Here is a 20,766-nt window from a genome sequence, read left to right as displayed (position 1 = left end):
TAAAAAGAATGTCAGTTTCGTGTTTTAAAAAGCTATTTGAAATATGCAGCTTCGAGCCGGCTCATCACCGTTTACGCTAGGCATGGTGGCCAAGTGGCAAGGCGTCGGTCTCGTAAACCGAAGATCATGGGTTCAACCCCCGTCCGTGCCTTTCCTTTGACATGGATGGGGACCATAAGCCAACGCTGTTCTGAAAAACTCTGCGTTCCGATACAGACGTAGCAGTTTGGCAAAAGCGAGAGTGAAATCTCCTTGACCTTTGCTGCGTTTTGCAGCTTCGTTCTTCCGTCTGCTAGGCAGGAAGGTGCCGTTTGGTTGTCCCAAATTTTCCGCACAAAGAATGAGCACAGGCCAGGGCGCGGTGGCCAAGTGGCAAGGCGTCGGTCTTGTAAACCGAAGATCACGGGTTCAATTCCCGTTCGTGCCTTTTTTAAAGAACGCATGCCGAGAAACGGAAACAAAAGCCTACGTAGCAATAACAGTTGTTGTAAGAAGAAGACTTTGCCTCAGCCGTAACTCCAGCCAGTGCAGTTCACGCACATGTCTCTTGAGGTGTAAAAAATAAAAAAAAAGATAGAAATAAAACCAAACCCCTCAGCTCTAGACGGAGTGCTTTGCACGCATGCCGTGCAACCTTCACTCCCCTGCGTCTCGGCGTACTTTCCCTGGTTTTATCCTCTCTCACGCCCCGTACAGGGGATGTAGCTCAGTGGTAGAGCGCATGCTTCGCATGTATGAGGTCCTGGGTTCAATCCCCAGCATCTCCAAGCAGGCAGCTTTATGTATGGAGAACCCGGCAGTGCAAAGGTTGCCCGCTGTTATGGCAACCTCGAACAAAGCGTTCTCTGCCCCTACAGCATTATTTTCTTAGAGCGCCAGAACTCTCATTCCTCTTAGCATGCTTCATCATTTACCTGTGTAAGAATTTTGTGGTGTTTTTTTTTTTCCTTCAGCTTCTTAGAGACAGATTTGCCCTAAGGGTCCTGCCTAGTTAGATGTTACAACCGGACGCACGATGGCCAAGTCATAAGACGTCTTACTTGTCAAGCTAAGATCCTGACTTTGATCCCTGCCCATGAATTTTTTAAGGTGGCGGAAAGAGAAAGAAAAATAAAACACACCTAAAATGCCTCTAGCCTACTTGTCAGATTTCTTAGGAGAATTAAGAATTACTTGAGCTCCGACATTAGCTCACAGTTCATGCAGCCCAACCGTTTGCCAGTTGGGGATGTAGCTCAGTGGTAGAGCGCATGCTTTGCATGTATGAGGTCCAGGGTTCGATCCCCTGCATCTCCATGCTGTTTGGTCAGCCGTGCATCTGCTTTATGGTTAATTGTAACGCGCAACGCAGACATCGTCCGCTCGTATCCCTCAACGTTCTGAAGCATACATGTGCTGCTTCCTGTTAACAAGTCCAACCTAGCATGTGCTTGTTTACAGGGCACCTCCTTAGCATAGTCCTTTCTCCTATTCATCATCGTGGCAAGCACTGGAGATGTAGCTCCGCGATACAGCACATTCACTGCATGTGTGAGGTCTTGGGTTCAGTGTCCAGCGTAAAAAGAATGTCAGTTTCGTGTTTTAAAAAGCTATTTGAAATATGCAGCTTCGAGCCGGCTCACCACCGTTTACGCTAGGCATGGTGGCCAAGTGGCAAGGCGTCGGTCTCGTAAACCGAAGATCATGGGTTCAACCCCCGTCCGTGCCTTTCCTTTGACATGGATGGGGACCATAAGCCAACGCTGTTCTGAAAAACTCTGCGTTCCGATACAGACGTAGCAGTTTGGCAAAAGCGCGAGTGAAATCTCCGTGACCTTTGCTGCGTTTTGCAGCTTCGTTCTTCCGTCTGCTAGGCAGGAAGGTGCCGTTTGGTTGTCCCAAATTTTCCGCACAAAGAATGAGCACAGGCCAGGGCGCGGTGGCCAAGTGGCAAGGCGTCGGTCTTGTAAACCGAAGATCACGGGTTCAATTCCCGTTCGTGCCTTTTTTAAAGAACGCATGCCGAGAAACGGAAACAAAAGCCTACGTAGCAATAACAGTTGTTGTAAGAAGAAGACTTTGCCTCAGCCGTAACTCCAGCCAGTGCAGTTCACGCACATGTCTCTTGAGGTGTAAAAAATAAAAAAAAAGATAGAAATAAAACCAAACCCCTCAGCTCTAGACGGAGTGCTTTGCACGCATGCCGTGCAACCTTCACTCCCCTGCGTCTCGGCGTACTTTCCCTGGTTTTATCCTCTCTCACAGTGCAGTTCACACACATGTCTCTTGAGGTGTAAAAAATAAAAAAAAAGATAGAAATAAAACCAAACCCCTCAGCTCTAGACGGAGTGCTTTGCACGCATGCCGTGCAACCTTCACTCCCCTGCGTCTCGGCGTACTTTCCCTGGTTTTATCCTCTCTCACGCCCCGTACAGGGGATGTAGCTCAGTGGTAGAGCGCATGCTTCGCATGTATGAGGTCCTGGGTTCAATCCCCAGCATCTCCAAGCAGGCAGCTTTATGTATGGAGAACCCGGCAGTGCAAAGGTTGCCCGCTGTTATGGCAACCTCGAACAAAGCGTTCTCTGCCCCTACAGCATTATTTTCTTAGAGCGCCAGAACTCTCATTCCTCTTAGCATGCTTCATCATTTACCTGTGTAAGAATTTTGTGGTGTTTTTTTTTTTCCTTCAGCTTCTTAGAGACAGATTTGCCCTAAGGGTCCTGCCTAGTTAGATGTTACAACCGGACGCACGATGGCCAAGTCATAAGACGTCTTACTTGTCAAGCTAAGATCCTGACTTTGATCCCTGCCCATGAATTTTTTAAGGTGGCGGAAAGAGAAAGAAAAATAAAACACACCTAAAATGCCTCTAGCCTACTTGTCAGATTTCTTAGGAGAATTAAGAATTACTTGAGCTCCGACATTAGCTCACAGTTCATGCAGCCCAACCGTTTACCAGTTGGGGATGTAGCTCAGTGGTAGAGCACATGCTTTGCATGTATGAGGTCCAGGGTTCGATCCCCTGCATCTCCATGCTGTTTGGTCAGCCGTGCATCTGCTTTATGGTTAATTGTAACGCGCAACGCAGACATCGTCCGCTCGTATCCCTCAACGTTCTGAAGCATACATGTGCTGCTTCCTGTTAACAAGTCCAACCTAGCATGTGCTTGTTTACAGGGCACCTCCTTAGCATAGTCCTTTCTCCTATTCATCATCGTGGCAAGCACTGGAGATGTAGCTCCGCGATACAGCACATTCACTGCATGTGTGAGGTCTTGGGTTCAGTGTCCAGCGTAAAAAGAATGTCAGTTTCGTGTTTTAAAAAGCTATTTGAAATATGCAGCTTCGAGCCGGCTCATCACCGTTTACGCTAGGCATGGTGGCCAAGTGGCAAGGCGTCGGTCTCGTAAACCGAAGATCATGGGTTCAACCCCCGTCCGTGCCTTTCCTTTGACATGGATGGGGACCATAAGCCAACGCTGTTCTGAAAAACTCTGCGTTCCGATACAGACGTAGCAGTTTGGCAAAAGCGAGAGTGAAATCTCCTTGACCTTTGCTGCGTTTTGCAGCTTCGTTCTTCCGTCTGCTAGGCAGGAAGGTGCCGTTTGGTTGTCCCAAATTTTCCGCACAAAGAATGAGCACAGGCCAGGGCGCGGTGGCCAAGTGGCAAGGCGTCGGTCTTGTAAACCGAAGATCACGGGTTCAATTCCCGTTCGTGCCTTTTTTAAAGAACGCATGCCGAGAAACGGAAACAAAAGCCTACGTAGCAATAACAGTTGTTGTAAGAAGAAGACTTTGCCTCAGCCGTAACTCCAGCCAGTGCAGTTCACGCACATGTCTCTTGAGGTGTAAAAAATAAAAAAAAAGATAGAAATAAAACCAAACCCCTCAGCTCTAGACGGAGTGCTTTGCACGCATGCCGTGCAACCTTCACTCCCCTGCGTCTCGGCGTACTTTCCCTGGTTTTATCCTCTCTCACGCCCCGTACAGGGGATGTAGCTCAGTGGTAGAGCGCATGCTTCGCATGTATGAGGTCCTGGGTTCAATCCCCAGCATCTCCAAGCAGGCAGCTTTATGTATGGAGAACCCGGCAGTGCAAAGGTTGCCCGCTGTTATGGCAACCTCGAACAAAGCGTTCTCTGCCCCTACAGCATTATTTTCTTAGAGCGCCAGAACTCTCATTCCTCTTAGCATGCTTCATCATTTACCTGTGTAAGAATTTTGTGGTGTTTTTTTTTTTCCTTCAGCTTCTTAGAGACAGATTTGCCCTAAGGGTCCTGCCTAGTTAGATGTTACAACCGGACGCACGATGGCCAAGTCATAAGACGTCTTACTTGTCAAGCTAAGATCCTGACTTTGATCCCTGCCCATGAATTTTTTAAGGTGGCGGAAAGAGAAAGAAAAATAAAACACACCTAAAATGCCTCTAGCCTACTTGTCAGATTTCTTAGGAGAATTAAGAATTACTTGAGCTCCGACATTAGCTCACAGTTCATGCAGCCCAACCGTTTGCCAGTTGGGGATGTAGCTCAGTGGTAGAGCGCATGCTTTGCATGTATGAGGTCCAGGGTTCGATCCCCTGCATCTCCATGCTGTTTGGTCAGCCGTGCATCTGCTTTATGGTTAATTGTAACGCGCAACGCAGACATCGTCCGCTCGTATCCCTCAACGTTCTGAAGCATACATGTGCTGCTTCCTGTTAACAAGTCCAACCTAGCATGTGCTTGTTTACAGGGCACCTCCTTAGCATAGTCCTTTCTCCTATTCATCATCGTGGCAAGCACTGGAGATGTAGCTCCGCGATACAGCACATTCACTGCATGTGTGAGGTCTTGGGTTCAGTGTCCAGCGTAAAAAGAATGTCAGTTTCGTGTTTTAAAAAGCTATTTGAAATATGCAGCTTCGAGCCGGCTCACCACCGTTTACGCTAGGCATGGTGGCCAAGTGGCAAGGCGTCGGTCTCGTAAACCGAAGATCATGGGTTCAACCCCCGTCCGTGCCTTTCCTTTGACATGGATGGGGACCATAAGCCAACGCTGTTCTGAAAAACTCTGCGTTCCGATACAGACGTAGCAGTTTGGCAAAAGCGCGAGTGAAATCTCCGTGACCTTTGCTGCGTTTTGCAGCTTCGTTCTTCCGTCTGCTAGGCAGGAAGGTGCCGTTTGGTTGTCCCAAATTTTCCGCACAAAGAATGAGCACAGGCCAGGGCGCGGTGGCCAAGTGGCAAGGCGTCGGTCTTGTAAACCGAAGATCACGGGTTCAATTCCCGTTCGTGCCTTTTTTAAAGAACGCATGCCGAGAAACGGAAACAAAAGCCTACGTAGCAATAACAGTTGTTGTAAGAAGAAGACTTTGCCTCAGCCGTAACTCCAGCCAGTGCAGTTCACGCACATGTCTCTTGAGGTGTAAAAAATAAAAAAAAAGATAGAAATAAAACCAAACCCCTCAGCTCTAGACGGAGTGCTTTGCACGCATGCCGTGCAACCTTCACTCCCCTGCGTCTCGGCGTACTTTCCCTGGTTTTATCCTCTCTCACAGTGCAGTTCACACACATGTCTCTTGAGGTGTAAAAAATAAAAAAAAAGATAGAAATAAAACCAAACCCCTCAGCTCTAGACGGAGTGCTTTGCACGCATGCCGTGCAACCTTCACTCCCCTGCGTCTCGGCGTACTTTCCCTGGTTTTATCCTCTCTCACGCCCCGTACAGGGGATGTAGCTCAGTGGTAGAGCGCATGCTTCGCATGTATGAGGTCCTGGGTTCAATCCCCAGCATCTCCAAGCAGGCAGCTTTATGTATGGAGAACCCGGCAGTGCAAAGGTTGCCCGCTGTTATGGCAACCTCGAACAAAGCGTTCTCTGCCCCTACAGCATTATTTTCTTAGAGCGCCAGAACTCTCATTCCTCTTAGCATGCTTCATCATTTACCTGTGTAAGAATTTTGTGGTGTTTTTTTTTTTCCTTCAGCTTCTTAGAGACAGATTTGCCCTAAGGGTCCTGCCTAGTTAGATGTTACAACCGGACGCACGATGGCCAAGTCATAAGACGTCTTACTTGTCAAGCTAAGATCCTGACTTTGATCCCTGCCCATGAATTTTTTAAGGTGGCGGAAAGAGAAAGAAAAATAAAACACACCTAAAATGCCTCTAGCCTACTTGTCAGATTTCTTAGGAGAATTAAGAATTACTTGAGCTCCGACATTAGCTCACAGTTCATGCAGCCCAACCGTTTGCCAGTTGGGGATGTAGCTCAGTGGTAGAGCGCATGCTTTGCATGTATGAGGTCCAGGGTTCGATCCCCTGCATCTCCATGCTGTTTGGTCAGCCGTGCATCTGCTTTATGGTTAATTGTAACGCGCAACGCAGACATCGTCCGCTCGTATCCCTCAACATTCTGAAGCATACATGTGCTGCTTCCTGTTAACAAGTCCAACCTAGCATGTGCTTGTTTACAGGGCACCTCCTTAGCATAGTCCTTTCTCCTATTCATCATCGTGGCAAGCACTGGAGATGTAGCTCCGCGATACAGCACATTCACTGCATGTGTGAGGTCTTGGGTTCAGTGTCCAGCGTAAAAAGAATGTCAGTTTCGTGTTTTAAAAAGCTATTTGAAATATGCAGCTTCGAGCCGGCTCATCACCGTTTACGCTAGGCATGGTGGCCAAGTGGCAAGGCGTCGGTCTCGTAAACCGAAGATCATGGGTTCAACCCCCGTCCGTGCCTTTCCTTTGACATGGATGGGGACCATAAGCCAACGCTGTTCTGAAAAACTCTGCGTTCCGATACAGACGTAGCAGTTTGGCAAAAGCGAGAGTGAAATCTCCTTGACCTTTGCTGCGTTTTGCAGCTTCGTTCTTCCGTCTGCTAGGCAGGAAGGTGCCGTTTGGTTGTCCCAAATTTTCCGCACAAAGAATGAGCACAGGCCAGGGCGCGGTGGCCAAGTGGCAAGGCGTCGGTCTTGTAAACCGAAGATCACGGGTTCAATTCCCGTTCGTGCCTTTTTTAAAGAACGCATGTCGAGAAACGGAAACAAAAGCCTACGTAGCAATAACAGTTGTTGTAAGAAGAAGACTTTGCCTCAGCCGTAACTCCAGCCAGTGCAGTTCACGCACATGTCTCTTGAGGTGTAAAAAATAAAAAAAAAGATAGAAATAAAACCAAACCCCTCAGCTCTAGACGGAGTGCTTTGCACGCATGCCGTGCAACCTTCACTCCCCTGCGTCTCGGCGTACTTTCCCTGGTTTTATCCTCTCTCACGCCCCGTACAGGGGATGTAGCTCAGTGGTAGAGCGCATGCTTCACATGTATGAGGTCCTGGGTTCAATCCCCAGCATCTCCAAGCAGGCAGCTTTATGTATGGAGAACCCGGCAGTGCAAAGGTTGCCCGCTGTTATGGCAACCTCGAACAAAGCGTTCTTTGCCCCTACAGCATTATTTTCTTAGAGCGCCAGAACTCTCATTCCTCTTAGCATGCTTCATCATTTACCTGTGTAAGAATTTTGTGGTGTTTTTTTTTTTCCTTCAGCTTCTTAGAGACAGATTTGCCCTAAGGGTCCTGCCTAGTTAGATGTTACAACCGGACGCACGATGGCCAAGTCATAAGACGTCTTACTTGTCAAGCTAAGATCCTGACTTTGATCCCTGCCCATGAATTTTTTAAGGTGGCGGAAAGAGAAAGAAAAATAAAACACACCTAAAATGCCTCTAGCCTACTTGTCAGATTTCTTAGGAGAATTAAGAATTACTTGAGCTCCGACATTAGCTCACAGTTCATGCAGCCCAACCGTTTGCCAGTTGGGGATGTAGCTCAGTGGTAGAGCGCATGCTTTGCATGTATGAGGTCCAGGGTTCGATCCCCTGCATCTCCATGCTGTTTGGTCAGCCGTGCATCTGCTTTATGGTTAATTGTAACGCGCAACGCAGACATCGTCCGCTCGTATCCCTCAACGTTCTGAAGCATACATGTGCTGCTTCCTGTTAACAAGTCCAACCTAGCATGTGCTTGTTTACAGGGCACCTCCTTAGCATAGTCCTTTCTCCTATTCATCATCGTGGCAAGCACTGGAGATGTAGCTCCGCGATACAGCACATTCACTGCATGTGTGAGGTCTTGGGTTCAGTGTCCAGCGTAAAAAGAATGTCAGTTTCGTGTTTTAAAAAGCTATTTGAAATATGCAGCTCCGAGCCGGCTCACCACCGTTTACGCTAGGCATGGTGGCCAAGTGGCAAGGCGTCGGTCTCGTAAACCGAAGATCATGGGTTCAACCCCCGTCCGTGCCTTTCCTTTGACATGGATGGGGACCATAAGCCAACGCTGTTCTGAAAAACTCTGCGTTCCGATACAGACGTAGCAGTTTGGCAAAAGCGCGAGTGAAATCTCCGTGACCTTTGCTGCGTTTTGCAGCTTCGTTCTTCCGTCTGCTAGGCAGGAAGGTGCCGTTTGGTTGTCCCAAATTTTCCGCACAAAGAATGAGCACAGGCCAGGGCGCGGTGGCCAAGTGGCAAGGCGTCGGTCTTGTAAACCGAAGATCACGGGTTCAATTCCCGTTCGTGCCTTTTTTAAAGAACGCATGCCGAGAAACGGAAACAAAAGCCTACGTAGCAATAACAGTTGTTGTAAGAAGAAGACTTTGCCTCAGCCGTAACTCCAGCCAGTGCAGTTCACGCACATGTCTCTTGAGGTGTAAAAAATAAAAAAAAAGATAGAAATAAAACCAAACCCCTCAGCTCTAGACGGAGTGCTTTGCACGCATGCCGTGCAACCTTCACTCCCCTGCGTCTCGGCGTACTTTCCCTGGTTTTATCCTCTCTCACAGTGCAGTTCACGCACATGTCTCTTGAGGTGTAAAAAATAAAAAAAAAGATAGAAATAAAACCAAACCCCTCAGCTCTAGACGGAGTGCTTTGCACGCATGCCGTGCAACCTTCACTCCCCTGCGTCTCGGCGTACTTTCCCTGGTTTTATCCTCTCTCACGCCCCGTACAGGGGATGTAGCTCAGTGGTAGAGCGCATGCTTCGCATGTATGAGGTCCTGGGTTCAATCCCCAGCATCTCCAAGCAGGCAGCTTTATGTATGGAGAACCCGGCAGTGCAAAGGTTGCCCGCTGTTATGGCAACCTCGAACAAAGCGTTCTCTGCCCCTACAGCATTATTTTCTTAGAGCGCCAGAACTCTCATTCCTCTTAGCATGCTTCATCATTTACCTGTGTAAGAATTTTGTGGTGTTTTTTTTTTTCCTTCAGCTTCTTAGAGACAGATTTGCCCTAAGGGTCCTGCCTAGTTAGATGTTACAACCGGACGCACGATGGCCAAGTCATAAGACGTCTTACTTGTCAAGCTAAGATCCTGACTTTGATCCCTGCCCATGAATTTTTTAAGGTGGCGGAAAGAGAAAGAAAAATAAAACACACCTAAAATGCCTCTAGCCTACTTGTCAGATTTCTTAGGAGAATTAAGAATTACTTGAGCTCCGACATTAGCTCACAGTTCATGCAGCCCAACCGTTTGCCAGTTGGGGATGTAGCTCAGTGGTAGAGCGCATGCTTTGCATGTATGAGGTCCAGGGTTCGATCCCCTGCATCTCCATGCTGTTTGGTCAGCCGTGCATCTGCTTTATGGTTAATTGTAACGCGCAACGCAGACATCGTCCGCTCGTATCCCTCAACGTTCTGAAGCATACATGTGCTGCTTCCTGTTAACAAGTCCAACCTAGCATGTGCTTGTTTACAGGGCACCTCCTTAGCATAGTCCTTTCTCCTATTCATCATCGTGGCAAGCACTGGAGATGTAGCTCCGCGATACAGCACATTCACTGCATGTTTGAGGTCTTGGGTTCAGTGTCCAGCGTAAAAAGAATGTCAGTTTCGTGTTTTAAAAAGCTATTTGAAATATGCAGCTTCGAGCCGGCTCATCACCGTTTACGCTAGGCATGGTGGCCAAGTGGCAAGGCGTCGGTCTCGTAAACCGAAGATCATGGGTTCAACCCCCGTCCGTGCCTTTCCTTTGACATGGATGGGGACCATAAGCCAACGCTGTTCTGAAAAACTCTGCGTTCCGATACAGACGTAGCAGTTTGGCAAAAGCGCGAGTGAAATCTCCGTGACCTTTGCTGCGTTTTGCAGCTTCGTTCTTCCGTCTGCTAGGCAGGAAGGTGCCGTTTGGTTGTCCCAAATTTTCCGCACAAAGAATGAGCACAGGCCAGGGCGCGGTGGCCAAGTGGCAAGGCGTCGGTCTTGTAAACCGAAGATCACGGGTTCAATTCCCGTTCGTGCCTTTTTTAAAGAACGCATGCCGAGAAACGGAAACAAAAGCCTACGTAGCAATAACAGTTGTTGTAAGAAGAAGACTTTGCCTCAGCCGTAACTCCAGCCAGTGCAGTTCACGCACATGTCTCTTGAGGTGTAAAAAATAAAAAAAAAGATAGAAATAAAACCAAACCCCTCAGCTCTAGACGGAGTGCTCTGCACGCATGCCGTGCAACCTTCACTCCCCTGCGTCTCGGCGTACTTTCCCTGGTTTTATCCTCTCTCACGCCCCGTACAGGGGATGTAGCTCAGTGGTAGAGCGCATGCTTCGCATGTATGAGGTCCTGGGTTCAATCCCCAGCATCTCCAAGCAGGCAGCTTTATGTATGGAGAACCCGGCAGTGCAAAGGTTGCCCGCTGTTATGGCAACCTCGAACAAAGCGTTCTCTGCCCCTACAGCATTATTTTCTTAGAGCGCCAGAACTCTCATTCCTCTTAGCAGGCTTCATCATTTACCTGTGTAAGAATTTTGTGGTGTTTTTTTTTTTCCTTCAGCTTCTTAGAGACAGATTTGCCCTAAGGGTCCTGCCTAGTTAGATGTTACAACCGGACGCACGATGGCCAAGTCATAAGACGTCTTACTTGTCAAGCTAAGATCCTGACTTTGATCCCTGCCCATGAATTTTTTAAGGTGGCGGAAAGAGAAAGAAAAATAAAACACACCTAAAATGCCTCTAGCGTACTTGTCAGATTTCTTAGGAGAATTAAGAATTACTTGAGCTCCGACATTAGCTCACAGTTCATGCAGCCCAACCGTTTGCCAGTTGGGGATGTAGCTCAGTGGTAGAGCGCATGCTTTGCATGTATGAGGTCCAGGGTTCGATCCCCTGAATCTCCATGCTGTTTGGTCAGCCGTGCATCTGCTTTATGGTTAATTGTAACGCGCAACGCAGACATCGTCCGCTCGTATCCCTCAACGTTCTGAAGCATGCATGTGCTGCTTCCTGTTAACAAGTCCAACCTAGCATGTGCTTGTTTACAGGGCACCTCCTTAGCATAGTCCTTTCTCCTATTCATCATCGTGGCAAGCACTGGAGATGTAGCTCCGCGATACAGCACATTCACTGCATGTTTGAGGTCTTGGGTTCAGTGTCCAGCGTAAAAAGAATGTCAGTTTCGTGTTTTAAAAAGCTATTTGAAATATGCAGCTTCGAGCCGGCTCATCACCGTTTACGCTAGGCATGGTGGCCAAGTGGCAAGGCGTCGGTCTAGTAAACCGAAGATCATGGGTTCAACCCCCGTCCGTGCCTTTCCTTTGACATGGATGGGGACCATAAGCCAACGCTGTTCTGAAAAACTCTGCGTTCCGATACAGACGTAGCAGTTTGGCAAAAGCGCGAGTGAAATCTCCGTGACCTTTGCTGCGTTTTGCAGCTTCGTTCTTCCGTCTGCTAGGCAGGAAGGTGCCGTTTGGTTGTCCCAAATTTTCCGCACAAAGAATGAGCACAGGCCAGGGCGCGGTGGCCAAGTGGCAAGGCGTCGGTCTTGTAAACCGAAGATCACGGGTTCAATTCCCGTTCGTGCCTTTTTTAAAGAACGCATGCCGAGAAACGGAAACAAAAGCCTACGTAGCAATAACAGTTGTTGTAAGAAGAAGACTTTGCCTCAGCCGTAACTCCAGCCAGTGCAGTTCACGCACATGTCTCTTGAGGTGTAAAAAATAAAAAAAAAGATAGAAATAAAACCAAACCCCTCAGCTCTAGACGGAGTGCTCTGCACGCATGCCGTGCAACCTTCACTCCCCTGCGTCTCGGCGTACTTTCCCTGGTTTTATCCTCTCTCACGCCCCGTACAGGGGATGTAGCTCAGTGGTAGAGCGCATGCTTCGCATGTATGAGGTCCTGGGTTCAATCCCCAGCATCTCCAAGCAGGCAGCTTTATGTATGGAGAACCCGGCAGTGCAAAGGTTGCCCGCTGTTATGGCAACCTCGAACAAAGCGTTCTCTGCCCCTACAGCATTATTTTCTTAGAGCGCCAGAACTCTCATTCCTCTTAGCAGGCTTCATCATTTACCTGTGTAAGAATTTTGTGGTGTTTTTTTTTTTCCTTCAGCTTCTTAGAGACAGATTTGCCCTAAGGGTCCTGCCTAGTTAGATGTTACAACCGGACGCACGATGGCCAAGTCATAAGACGTCTTACTTGTCAAGCTAAGATCCTGACTTTGATCCCTGCCCATGAATTTTTTAAGGTGGCGGAAAGAGAAAGAAAAATAAAACACACCTAAAATGCCTCTAGCCTACTTGTCAGATTTCTTAGGAGAATTAAGAATTACTTGAGCTCCGACATTAGCTCACAGTTCATGCAGCCCAACCGTTTGCCAGTTGGGGATGTAGCTCAGTGGTAGAGCGCATGCTTTGCATGTATGAGGTCCAGGGTTCGATCCCCTGCATCTCCATGCTGTTTGGTCAGCCGTGCATCTGCTTTATGGTTAATTGTAACGCGCAACGCAGACATCGTCCGCTCGTATCCCTCAACGTTCTGAAGCATGCATGTGCTGCTTCCTGTTAACAAGTCCAACCTAGCATGTGCTTGTTTACAGGGCACCTCCTTAGCATAGTCCTTTCTCCTATTCATCATCGTGGCAAGCACTGGAGATGTAGCTCCGCGATACAGCACATTCACTGCATGTTTGAGGTCTTGGGTTCAGTGTCCAGCGTAAAAAGAATGTCAGTTTCGTGTTTTAAAAAGCTATTTGAAATATGCAGCTTCGAGCCGGCTCATCACCGTTTACGCTAGGCATGGTGGCCAAGTGGCAAGGCGTCGGTCTCGTAAACCGAAGATCATGGGTTCAACCCCCGTCCGTGCCTTTCCTTTGACATGGATGGGGACCATAAGCCAACGCTGTTCTGAAAAACTCTGCGTTCCGATACAGACGTAGCAGTTTGGCAAAAGCGCGAGTGAAATCTCCGTGACCTTTGCTGCGTTTTGCAGCTTCGTTCTTCCGTCTGCTAGGCAGGAAGGTGCCGTTTGGTTGTCCCAAATTTTCCGCACAAAGAATGAGCACAGGCCAGGGCGCGGTGGCCAAGTGGCAAGGCGTCGGTCTTGTAAACCGAAGATCACGGGTTCAATTCCCGTTCGTGCCTTTTTTAAAGAACGCATGCCGAGAAACGGAAACAAGAGCCTACGTAGCAATAACAGTTGTTGTAAGAAGAAGACTTTGCCTCAGCCGTAACTCCAGCCAGTGCAGTTCACGCACATGTCTCTTGAGGTGTAAAAAATAAAAAAAAAGATAGAAATAAAACCAAACCCCTCAGCTCTAGACGGAGTGCTCTGCACGCATGCCGTGCAACCTTCACTCCCCTGCGTCTCGGCGTACTTTCCCTGGTTTTATCCTCTCTCACGCCCCGTACAGGGGATGTAGCTCAGTGGTAGAGCGCATGCTTCGCATGTATGAGGTCCTGGGTTCAATCCCCAGCATCTCCAAGCAGGCAGCTTTATGTATGGAGAACCCGGCAGTGCAAAGGTTGCCCGCTGTTATGGCAACCTCGAACAAAGCGTTCTCTGCCCCTACAGCATTATTTTCTTAGAGCGCCAGAACTCTCATTCCTCTTAGCAGGCTTCATCATTTACCTGTGTAAGAATTTTGTGGTGTTTTTTTTTTTCCTTCAGCTTCTTAGAGACAGATTTGCCCTAAGGGTCCTGCCTAGTTAGATGTTACAACCGGACGCACGATGGCCAAGTCATAAGACGTCTTACTTGTCAAGCTAAGATCCTGACTTTGATCCCTGCCCATGAATTTTTTAAGGTGGCGGAAAGAGAAAGAAAAATAAAACACACCTAAAATGCCTCTAGCCTACTTGTCAGATTTCTTAGGAGAATTAAGAATTACTTGAGCTCCGACATTAGCTCACAGTTCATGCAGCCCAACCGTTTGCCAGTTGGGGATGTAGCTCAGTGGTAGAGCGCATGCTTTGCATGTATGAGGTCCAGGGTTCGATCCCCTGCATCTCCATGCTGTTTGGTCAGCCGTGCATCTGCTTTATGGTTAATTGTAACGCGCAACGCAGACATCGTCCGCTCGTATCCCTCAACGTTCTGAAGCATGCATGTGCTGCTTCCTGTTAACAAGTCCAACCTAGCATGTGCTTGTTTACAGGGCACCTCCTTAGCATAGTCCTTTCTCCTATTCATCATCGTGGCAAGCACTGGAGATGTAGCTCCGCGATACAGCACATTCACTGCATGTTTGAGGTCTTGGGTTCAGTGTCCAGCGTAAAAAGAATGTCAGTTTCGTGTTTTAAAAAGCTATTTGAAATATGCAGCTTCGAGCCGGCTCATCACCGTTTACGCTAGGCATGGTGGCCAAGTGGCAAGGCGTCGGTCTCGTAAACCGAAGATCATGGGTTCAACCCCCGTCCGTGCCTTTCCTTTGACATGGATGGGGACCATAAGCCAACGCTGTTCTGAAAAACTCTGCGTTCCGATACAGACGTAGCAGTTTGGCAAAAGCGCGAGTGAAATCTCCGTGACCTTTGCTGCGTTTTGCAGCTTCGTTCTTCCGTCTGCTAGGCAGGAAGGTGCCGTTTGGTTGTCCCAAATTTTCCGCACAAAGAATGAGCACAGGCCAGGGCGCGGTGGCCAAGTGGCAAGGCGTCGGTCTTGTAAACCGAAGATCACGGGTTCAATTCCCGTTCGTGCCTTTTTTAAAGAACGCATGCCGAGAAACGGAAACAAAAGCCTACGTAGCAATAACAGTTGTTGTAAGAAGAAGACTTTGCCTCAGCCGTAACTCCAGCCAGTGCAGTTCACGCACATGTCTCTTGAGGTGTAAAAAATAAAAAAAAAGATAGAAATAAAACCAAACCCCTCAGCTCTAGACGGAGTGCTCTGCACGCATGCCGTGCAACCTTCACTCCCCTGCGTCTCGGCGTACTTTCCCTGGTTTTATCCTCTCTCACGCCCCGTACAGGGGATGTAGCTCAGTGGTAGAGCGCATGCTTCGCATGTATGAGGTCCTGGGTTCAATCCCCAGCATCTCCAAGCAGGCAGCTTTATGTATGGAGAACCCGGCAGTGCAAAGGTTGCCCGCTGTTATGGCAACCTCGAACAAAGCGTTCTCTGCCCCTACAGCATTATTTTCTTAGAGCGCCAGAACTCTCATTCCTCTTAGCAGGCTTCATCATTTACCTGTGTAAGAATTTTGTGGTGTTTTTTTTTTTCCTTCAGCTTCTTAGAGACAGATTTGCCCTAAGGGTCCTGCCTAGTTAGATGTTACAACCGGACGCACGATGGCCAAGTCATAAGACGTCTTACTTGTCAAGCTAAGATCCTGACTTTGATCCCTGCCCATGAATTTTTTAAGGTGGCGGAAAGAGAAAGAAAAATAAAACACACCTAAAATGCCTCTAGCCTACTTGTCAGATTTCTTAGGAGAATTAAGAATTACTTGAGCTCCGACATTAGCTCACAGTTCATGCAGCCCAACCGTTTGCCAGTTGGGGATGTAGCTCAGTGGTAGAGCGCATGCTTTGCATGTATGAGGTCCAGGGTTCGATCCCCTGCATCTCCATGCTGTTTGGTCAGCCGTGCATCTGCTTTATGGTTAATTGTAACGCGCAACGCAGACATCGTCCGCTCGTATCCCTCAACGTTCTGAAGCATGCATGTGCTGCTTCCTGTTAACAAGTCCAACCTAGCATGTGCTTGTTTACAGGGCACCTCCTTAGCATAGTCCTTTCTCCTATTCATCATCGTGGCAAGCACTGGAGATGTAGCTCCGCGATACAGCACATTCACTGCATGTTTGAGGTCTTGGGTTCAGTGTCCAGCGTAAAAAGAATGTCAGTTTCGTGTTTTAAAAAGCTATTTGAAATATGCAGCTTCGAGCCGGCTCATCACCGTTTACGCTAGGCATGGTGGCCAAGTGGCAAGGCGTCGGTCTCGTAAACCGAAGATCATGGGTTCAACCCCTGTCCGTGCCTTTCCTTTGACATGGATGGGGACCATAAGCCAACGCTGTTCTGAAAAACTCTGCGTTCCGATACAGACGTAGCAGTTTGGCAAAAGCGCGAGTGAAATCTCCGTGACCTTTGCTGCGTTTTGCAGCTTCGTTCTTCCGTCTGCTAGGCAGGAAGGTGCCGTTTGGTTGTCCCAAATTTTCCGCACAAAGAATGAGCACAGGCCAGGGCGCGGTGGCCAAGTGGCAAGGCGTCGGTCTTGTAAACCGAAGATCACGGGTTCAATTCCCGTTCGTGCCTTTTTTAAAGAACGCATGCCGAGAAACGGAAACAAAAGCCTACGTAGCAATAACAGTTGTTGTAAGAAGAAGACTTTGCCTCAGCCGTAACTCCAGCCAGTGCAGTTCACGCACATGTCTCTTGAGGTGTAAAAAATTAAAAAAAAGATAGAAATAAAACCAAACCCCTCAGCTCTAGACGGAGTGCTTTGCACGCATGCCGTGCAACCTTCACTCCCCTGCGTCTCGGCGTACTTTCCCTGGTTTTATCCTCTCTCATGCCCCGTACAGGGGATGTAGCTCAGTGGTAGAGCGCATGCTTCGCATGTATGAGGTCCTGGGTTCAATCCCCAGCATCTCCAAGCAGGCAGCTTTATGTATGGAGAACCCGGCAGTGCAAAGGTTGCCCGCTGTTATGGCAACCTCGAACAAAGCGTTCTCTGCCCCTACAGCATTATTTTCTTAGAGCGCCAGAACTCTCATTCCTCTTAGCAGGCTTCATCATTTACCTGTGTAAGAATTTTGTGGTGTTTTTTTTTTTCCTTCAGCTTCTTAGAGACAGATTTGCCCTAAGGGTCCTGCCTAGTTAGATGTTACAACCGGACGCACGATGGCCAAGTCATAAGACGTCTTACTTGTCAAGCTAAGATCCTGACTTTGATCCCTGCCCATGAATTTTTTAAGGTGGCGGAAAGAGAAAGAAAAATAAAACACACCTAAAATGCCTCTAGCGTACTTGTCAGATTTCTTAGGAGAATTAAGAATTACTTGAGCTCCGACATTAGCTCACAGTTCATGCAGCCCAACCGTTTGCCAGTTGGGGATGTAGCTCAGTGGTAGAGCGCATGCTTTGCATGTATGAGGTCCAGGGTTCGATCCCCTGCATCTCCATGCTGTTTGGTCAGCCGTGCATCTGCTTTATGGTTAATTGTAACGCGCAACGCAGACATCGTCCGCTCGTATCCCTCAACGTTCTGAAGCATACATGTGCTGCTTCCTGTTAACAAGTCCAACCTAGCATGTGCTTGTTTACAGGGCACCTCCTTAGCATAGTCCTTTCTCCTATTCATCATCGTGGCAAGCACTGGAGATGTAGCTCCGCGATACAGCACATTCACTGCATGTGTGAGGTCTTGGGTTCAGTGTCCAGCGTAAAAAGAATGTCAGTTTCGTGTTTTAAAAAGCTATTTGAAATATGCAGCTTCGAGCCGGCTCATCACCGTTTACGCTAGGCATGGTGGCCAAGTGGCAAGGCGTCGGTCTCGTAAACCGAAGATCATGGGTTCAACCCCCGTCCGTGCCTTTCCTTTGACATGGATGGGGACCATAAGCCAACGCTGTTCTGAAAAACTCTGCGTTCCGATACAGACGTAGCAGTTTGGCAAAAGCGCGAGTGAAATCTCCGTGACCTTTGCTGCGTTTTGCAGCTTCGTTCTTCCGTCTGCTAGGCAGGAAGGTGCCGTTTGGTTGTCCCAAATTTTCCGCACAAAGAATGAGCACAGGCCAGGGCGCGGTGGCCAAGTGGCAAGGCGTCGGTCTTGTAAACCGAAGATCACGGGTTCAATTCCCGTTCGTGCCTTTTTTAAAGAACGCATGCCGAGAAACGGAAACAAAAGCTTACGTAGCAATAACAGTTGTTGTAAGAAGAAGACTTTGCCTCAGCCGTAACTCCAGCCAGTGCACTTCACGCACATGTCTCTTGAGGTGTAAAAAATAAAAAAAAAGATAGAAATAAAACCAAACCCCTCAGCTCTAGACGGAGTGCTTTGCACGCATGCCGTGCAACCTTCACTCCCCTGCGTCTCGGCGTACTTTCCCTGGTTTTATCCTCTCTCACGCCCCGTACAGGGGATGTAGCTCAGTGGTAGAGCGCATGCTTCGCATGTATGAGGTCCTGGGTTCAATCCCCAGCATCTCCAAGCAGGCAGCTTTATGTATGGAGAACCCGGCAGTGCAAAGGTTGCCCGCTGTTATGGCAACCTCGAACAAAGCGTTCTCTGCCCCTACAGCATTATTTTCTTAGAGCGCCAGAACTCTCATTCCTCTTAGCATGCTTCATCATTTACCTGTGTAAGAATTTTGTGGTGTTTTTTTTTTTCCTTCAGCTTCTTAGAGACAGATTTGCCCTAAGGGTCCTGCCTAGTTAGATGTTACAACCGGACGCACGATGGCCAAGTCATAAGACGTCTTACTTGTCAAGCTAAGATCCTGACTTTGATCCCTGCCCATGAATTTTTTAAGGTGGCGGAAAGAGAAAGAAAAATAAAACACACCTAAAATGCCTCTAGCCTACTTGTCAGATTTCTTAGGAGAATTAAGAATTACTTGAGCTCCGACATTAGCTCACAGTTCATGCAGCCCAACCGTTTGCCAGTTGGGGATGTAGCTCAGTGGTAGAGCGCATGCTTTGCATGTATGAGGTCCAGGGTTCGATCCCCTGCATCTCCATGCTGTTTGGTCAGCCGTGCATCTGCTTTATGGTTAATTGTAACGCGCAACGCAGACATCGTCCGCTCGTATCCCTCAACGTTCTGAAGCATACATGTGCTGCTTCCTGTTAACAAGTCCAACCTAGCATGTGCTTGTTTACAGGGCACCTCCTTAGCATAGTCCTTTCTCCTATTCATCATCGTGGCAAGCACTGGAGATGTAGCTCCGCGATACAGCACATTCACTGCATGTTTGAGGTCTTGGGTTCAGTGTCCAGCGTAAAAAGAATGTCAGTTTCGTGTTTTAAAAAGCTATTTGAAATATGCAGCTTCGAGCCGGCTCATCACCGTTTACGCTAGGCATGGTGGCCAAGTGGCAAGGCGTCGGTCTCGTAAACCGAAGATCATGGGTTCAACCCCCGTCCGTGCCTTTCCTTTGACATGGATGGGGACCATAAGCCAACGCTGTTCTGAAAAACTCTGCGTTCCGATACAGACGTAGCAGTTTGGCAAAAGCGCGAGTGAAATCTCCGTGACCTTTGCTGCGTTTTGCAGCTTCGTTCTTCCGTCTGCTAGGCAGGAAGGTGCCGTTTGGTTGTCCCAAATTTTCCGCACAAAGAATGAGCACAGGCCAGGGCGCGGTGGCCAAGTGGCAAGGCGTCGGTCTTGTAAACCGAAGATCACGGGTTCAATTCCCGTTCGTGCCTTTTTTAAAGAACGCATGCCGAGAAACGGAAACAAAAGCCTACGTAGCAATAACAGTTGTTGTAAGAAGAAGACTTTGCCTCAGCCGTAACTCCAGCCAGTGCAGTTCACGCACATGTCTCTTGAGGTGTAAAAAATTAAAAAAAAGATAGAAATAAAACCAAACCCCTCAGCTCTAGACGGAGTGCTCTGCACGCATGCCGTGCAACCTTCACTCCCCTGCGTCTCGGCGTACTTTCCCTGGTTTTATCCTGTCTCACGCCCCGTACAGGGGATGTAGCTCAGTGGTAGAGCGCATGCTTCGCATGTATGAGGTCCTGGGTTCAATCCCCAGCATCTCCAAGCAGGCAGCTTTATGTATGGAGAACCCGGCAGTGCAAAGGTTGCCCGCTGTTATGGCAACCTCGAACAAAGCGTTCTCTGCCCCTACAGCATTATTTTCTTAGAGCGCCAGAACTCTCATTCCTCTTAGCAGGCTTCATCATTTACCTGTGTAAGAATTTTGTGGTGTTTTTTTTTTTCCTTCAGCTTCTTAGAGACAGATTTGCCCTAAGGGTCCTGCCTAGTTAGATGTTACAACCGGACGCACGATGGCCAAGTCATAAGACGTCTTACTTGTCAAGCTAAGATCCTGACTTTGATCCCTGCCCATGAATTTTTTAAGGTGGCGGAAAGAGAAAGAAAAATAAAACACACCTAAAATGCCTCTAGCGTACTTGTCAGATTTCTTAGGAGAATTAAGAATTACTTGAGCTCCGACATTAGCTCACAGTTCATGCAGCCCAACCGTTTGCCAGTTGGGGATGTAGCTCAGTGGTAGAGCGCATGCTTTGCATGTATGAGGTCCAGGGTTCGATCCCCTGCATCTCCATGCTGTTTGGTCAGCCGTGCATCTGCTTTATGGTTAATTGTAACGCGCAACGCAGACATCGTCCGCTCGTATCCCTCAACGTTCTGAAGCATGCATGTGCTGCTTCCTGTTAACAAGTCCAACCTAGCATGTGATTGTTTACAGGGCACCTCCTTAGCATAGTCCTTTCTCCTATTCATCATCGTGGCAAGCACTGGAGATGTAGCTCCGCGATACAGCACATTCACTGCATGTTTGAGGTCTTGGGTTCAGTGTCCAGCGTAAAAAGAATGTCAGTTTCGTGTTTTAAAAAGCTATTTGAAA

At 48.3% G+C, this 20,766-nt stretch overlaps 1 protein-coding gene and 51 non-coding genes across 52 annotated transcripts in view; 51 read left to right on the top strand and 1 right to left on the bottom strand.

The window, feature by feature from the left end:
- The window catches only part of LOC136666265 (ninjurin-1-like), a 226,383-nt gene that overhangs the window by 98,796 nt on the left and 106,821 nt on the right, over window positions 1–20,766 (bottom strand). The window lies entirely within an intron of this gene.
- On the top strand, window positions 80–151 carry trnat-cgu (transfer RNA threonine (anticodon CGU)). Its single transcript has one exon. It is a non-coding gene; the product is annotated as a tRNA-Thr (tRNA).
- trnat-ugu (transfer RNA threonine (anticodon UGU)) lies at window positions 356–427 on the top strand. The gene has a single exon. It is a non-coding gene; the product is annotated as a tRNA-Thr (tRNA).
- On the top strand, window positions 696–767 carry trnaa-cgc (transfer RNA alanine (anticodon CGC)). The gene has a single exon. It is a non-coding gene; the product is annotated as a tRNA-Ala (tRNA).
- Window positions 1,225–1,296, top strand: trnaa-ugc (transfer RNA alanine (anticodon UGC)). Its single transcript has one exon. It is a non-coding gene; the product is annotated as a tRNA-Ala (tRNA).
- trnat-cgu (transfer RNA threonine (anticodon CGU)) lies at window positions 1,637–1,708 on the top strand. Its single transcript has one exon. It is a non-coding gene; the product is annotated as a tRNA-Thr (tRNA).
- trnat-ugu (transfer RNA threonine (anticodon UGU)) lies at window positions 1,913–1,984 on the top strand. Its single transcript has one exon. It is a non-coding gene; the product is annotated as a tRNA-Thr (tRNA).
- trnaa-cgc (transfer RNA alanine (anticodon CGC)) lies at window positions 2,414–2,485 on the top strand. The gene has a single exon. It is a non-coding gene; the product is annotated as a tRNA-Ala (tRNA).
- trnaa-ugc (transfer RNA alanine (anticodon UGC)) lies at window positions 2,943–3,014 on the top strand. Its single transcript has one exon. It is a non-coding gene; the product is annotated as a tRNA-Ala (tRNA).
- Window positions 3,355–3,426, top strand: trnat-cgu (transfer RNA threonine (anticodon CGU)). The gene has a single exon. It is a non-coding gene; the product is annotated as a tRNA-Thr (tRNA).
- Window positions 3,631–3,702, top strand: trnat-ugu (transfer RNA threonine (anticodon UGU)). Its single transcript has one exon. It is a non-coding gene; the product is annotated as a tRNA-Thr (tRNA).
- Window positions 3,971–4,042, top strand: trnaa-cgc (transfer RNA alanine (anticodon CGC)). Its single transcript has one exon. It is a non-coding gene; the product is annotated as a tRNA-Ala (tRNA).
- Window positions 4,500–4,571, top strand: trnaa-ugc (transfer RNA alanine (anticodon UGC)). Its single transcript has one exon. It is a non-coding gene; the product is annotated as a tRNA-Ala (tRNA).
- trnat-cgu (transfer RNA threonine (anticodon CGU)) lies at window positions 4,912–4,983 on the top strand. Its single transcript has one exon. It is a non-coding gene; the product is annotated as a tRNA-Thr (tRNA).
- Window positions 5,188–5,259, top strand: trnat-ugu (transfer RNA threonine (anticodon UGU)). The gene has a single exon. It is a non-coding gene; the product is annotated as a tRNA-Thr (tRNA).
- trnaa-cgc (transfer RNA alanine (anticodon CGC)) lies at window positions 5,689–5,760 on the top strand. Its single transcript has one exon. It is a non-coding gene; the product is annotated as a tRNA-Ala (tRNA).
- trnaa-ugc (transfer RNA alanine (anticodon UGC)) lies at window positions 6,218–6,289 on the top strand. The gene has a single exon. It is a non-coding gene; the product is annotated as a tRNA-Ala (tRNA).
- trnat-cgu (transfer RNA threonine (anticodon CGU)) lies at window positions 6,630–6,701 on the top strand. The gene has a single exon. It is a non-coding gene; the product is annotated as a tRNA-Thr (tRNA).
- Window positions 6,906–6,977, top strand: trnat-ugu (transfer RNA threonine (anticodon UGU)). Its single transcript has one exon. It is a non-coding gene; the product is annotated as a tRNA-Thr (tRNA).
- On the top strand, window positions 7,246–7,317 carry trnav-cac (transfer RNA valine (anticodon CAC)). The gene has a single exon. It is a non-coding gene; the product is annotated as a tRNA-Val (tRNA).
- trnaa-ugc (transfer RNA alanine (anticodon UGC)) lies at window positions 7,775–7,846 on the top strand. Its single transcript has one exon. It is a non-coding gene; the product is annotated as a tRNA-Ala (tRNA).
- On the top strand, window positions 8,187–8,258 carry trnat-cgu (transfer RNA threonine (anticodon CGU)). The gene has a single exon. It is a non-coding gene; the product is annotated as a tRNA-Thr (tRNA).
- Window positions 8,463–8,534, top strand: trnat-ugu (transfer RNA threonine (anticodon UGU)). The gene has a single exon. It is a non-coding gene; the product is annotated as a tRNA-Thr (tRNA).
- Window positions 8,964–9,035, top strand: trnaa-cgc (transfer RNA alanine (anticodon CGC)). Its single transcript has one exon. It is a non-coding gene; the product is annotated as a tRNA-Ala (tRNA).
- Window positions 9,493–9,564, top strand: trnaa-ugc (transfer RNA alanine (anticodon UGC)). The gene has a single exon. It is a non-coding gene; the product is annotated as a tRNA-Ala (tRNA).
- On the top strand, window positions 9,905–9,976 carry trnat-cgu (transfer RNA threonine (anticodon CGU)). Its single transcript has one exon. It is a non-coding gene; the product is annotated as a tRNA-Thr (tRNA).
- trnat-ugu (transfer RNA threonine (anticodon UGU)) lies at window positions 10,181–10,252 on the top strand. The gene has a single exon. It is a non-coding gene; the product is annotated as a tRNA-Thr (tRNA).
- Window positions 10,521–10,592, top strand: trnaa-cgc (transfer RNA alanine (anticodon CGC)). The gene has a single exon. It is a non-coding gene; the product is annotated as a tRNA-Ala (tRNA).
- On the top strand, window positions 11,050–11,121 carry trnaa-ugc (transfer RNA alanine (anticodon UGC)). The gene has a single exon. It is a non-coding gene; the product is annotated as a tRNA-Ala (tRNA).
- trnat-ugu (transfer RNA threonine (anticodon UGU)) lies at window positions 11,738–11,809 on the top strand. Its single transcript has one exon. It is a non-coding gene; the product is annotated as a tRNA-Thr (tRNA).
- On the top strand, window positions 12,078–12,149 carry trnaa-cgc (transfer RNA alanine (anticodon CGC)). The gene has a single exon. It is a non-coding gene; the product is annotated as a tRNA-Ala (tRNA).
- Window positions 12,607–12,678, top strand: trnaa-ugc (transfer RNA alanine (anticodon UGC)). The gene has a single exon. It is a non-coding gene; the product is annotated as a tRNA-Ala (tRNA).
- Window positions 13,019–13,090, top strand: trnat-cgu (transfer RNA threonine (anticodon CGU)). The gene has a single exon. It is a non-coding gene; the product is annotated as a tRNA-Thr (tRNA).
- trnat-ugu (transfer RNA threonine (anticodon UGU)) lies at window positions 13,295–13,366 on the top strand. Its single transcript has one exon. It is a non-coding gene; the product is annotated as a tRNA-Thr (tRNA).
- trnaa-cgc (transfer RNA alanine (anticodon CGC)) lies at window positions 13,635–13,706 on the top strand. The gene has a single exon. It is a non-coding gene; the product is annotated as a tRNA-Ala (tRNA).
- trnaa-ugc (transfer RNA alanine (anticodon UGC)) lies at window positions 14,164–14,235 on the top strand. The gene has a single exon. It is a non-coding gene; the product is annotated as a tRNA-Ala (tRNA).
- trnat-cgu (transfer RNA threonine (anticodon CGU)) lies at window positions 14,576–14,647 on the top strand. The gene has a single exon. It is a non-coding gene; the product is annotated as a tRNA-Thr (tRNA).
- Window positions 14,852–14,923, top strand: trnat-ugu (transfer RNA threonine (anticodon UGU)). Its single transcript has one exon. It is a non-coding gene; the product is annotated as a tRNA-Thr (tRNA).
- On the top strand, window positions 15,192–15,263 carry trnaa-cgc (transfer RNA alanine (anticodon CGC)). Its single transcript has one exon. It is a non-coding gene; the product is annotated as a tRNA-Ala (tRNA).
- Window positions 15,721–15,792, top strand: trnaa-ugc (transfer RNA alanine (anticodon UGC)). The gene has a single exon. It is a non-coding gene; the product is annotated as a tRNA-Ala (tRNA).
- On the top strand, window positions 16,133–16,204 carry trnat-cgu (transfer RNA threonine (anticodon CGU)). Its single transcript has one exon. It is a non-coding gene; the product is annotated as a tRNA-Thr (tRNA).
- trnat-ugu (transfer RNA threonine (anticodon UGU)) lies at window positions 16,409–16,480 on the top strand. The gene has a single exon. It is a non-coding gene; the product is annotated as a tRNA-Thr (tRNA).
- On the top strand, window positions 16,749–16,820 carry trnaa-cgc (transfer RNA alanine (anticodon CGC)). The gene has a single exon. It is a non-coding gene; the product is annotated as a tRNA-Ala (tRNA).
- Window positions 17,278–17,349, top strand: trnaa-ugc (transfer RNA alanine (anticodon UGC)). Its single transcript has one exon. It is a non-coding gene; the product is annotated as a tRNA-Ala (tRNA).
- trnat-cgu (transfer RNA threonine (anticodon CGU)) lies at window positions 17,690–17,761 on the top strand. The gene has a single exon. It is a non-coding gene; the product is annotated as a tRNA-Thr (tRNA).
- Window positions 17,966–18,037, top strand: trnat-ugu (transfer RNA threonine (anticodon UGU)). Its single transcript has one exon. It is a non-coding gene; the product is annotated as a tRNA-Thr (tRNA).
- trnaa-cgc (transfer RNA alanine (anticodon CGC)) lies at window positions 18,306–18,377 on the top strand. The gene has a single exon. It is a non-coding gene; the product is annotated as a tRNA-Ala (tRNA).
- On the top strand, window positions 18,835–18,906 carry trnaa-ugc (transfer RNA alanine (anticodon UGC)). Its single transcript has one exon. It is a non-coding gene; the product is annotated as a tRNA-Ala (tRNA).
- trnat-cgu (transfer RNA threonine (anticodon CGU)) lies at window positions 19,247–19,318 on the top strand. The gene has a single exon. It is a non-coding gene; the product is annotated as a tRNA-Thr (tRNA).
- trnat-ugu (transfer RNA threonine (anticodon UGU)) lies at window positions 19,523–19,594 on the top strand. Its single transcript has one exon. It is a non-coding gene; the product is annotated as a tRNA-Thr (tRNA).
- trnaa-cgc (transfer RNA alanine (anticodon CGC)) lies at window positions 19,863–19,934 on the top strand. The gene has a single exon. It is a non-coding gene; the product is annotated as a tRNA-Ala (tRNA).
- trnaa-ugc (transfer RNA alanine (anticodon UGC)) lies at window positions 20,392–20,463 on the top strand. The gene has a single exon. It is a non-coding gene; the product is annotated as a tRNA-Ala (tRNA).

This window comes from Hoplias malabaricus, chromosome 14 (assembly GCF_029633855.1).
Source record: "Hoplias malabaricus isolate fHopMal1 chromosome 14, fHopMal1.hap1, whole genome shotgun sequence".
In the NCBI taxonomy this organism is placed as follows: Eukaryota; Metazoa; Chordata; class Actinopteri; order Characiformes; family Erythrinidae; genus Hoplias; species Hoplias malabaricus.
The sequence above is the reverse complement of the archived record's forward strand: the minus strand, read 5'-3'. Positions and strand labels throughout refer to the sequence as shown.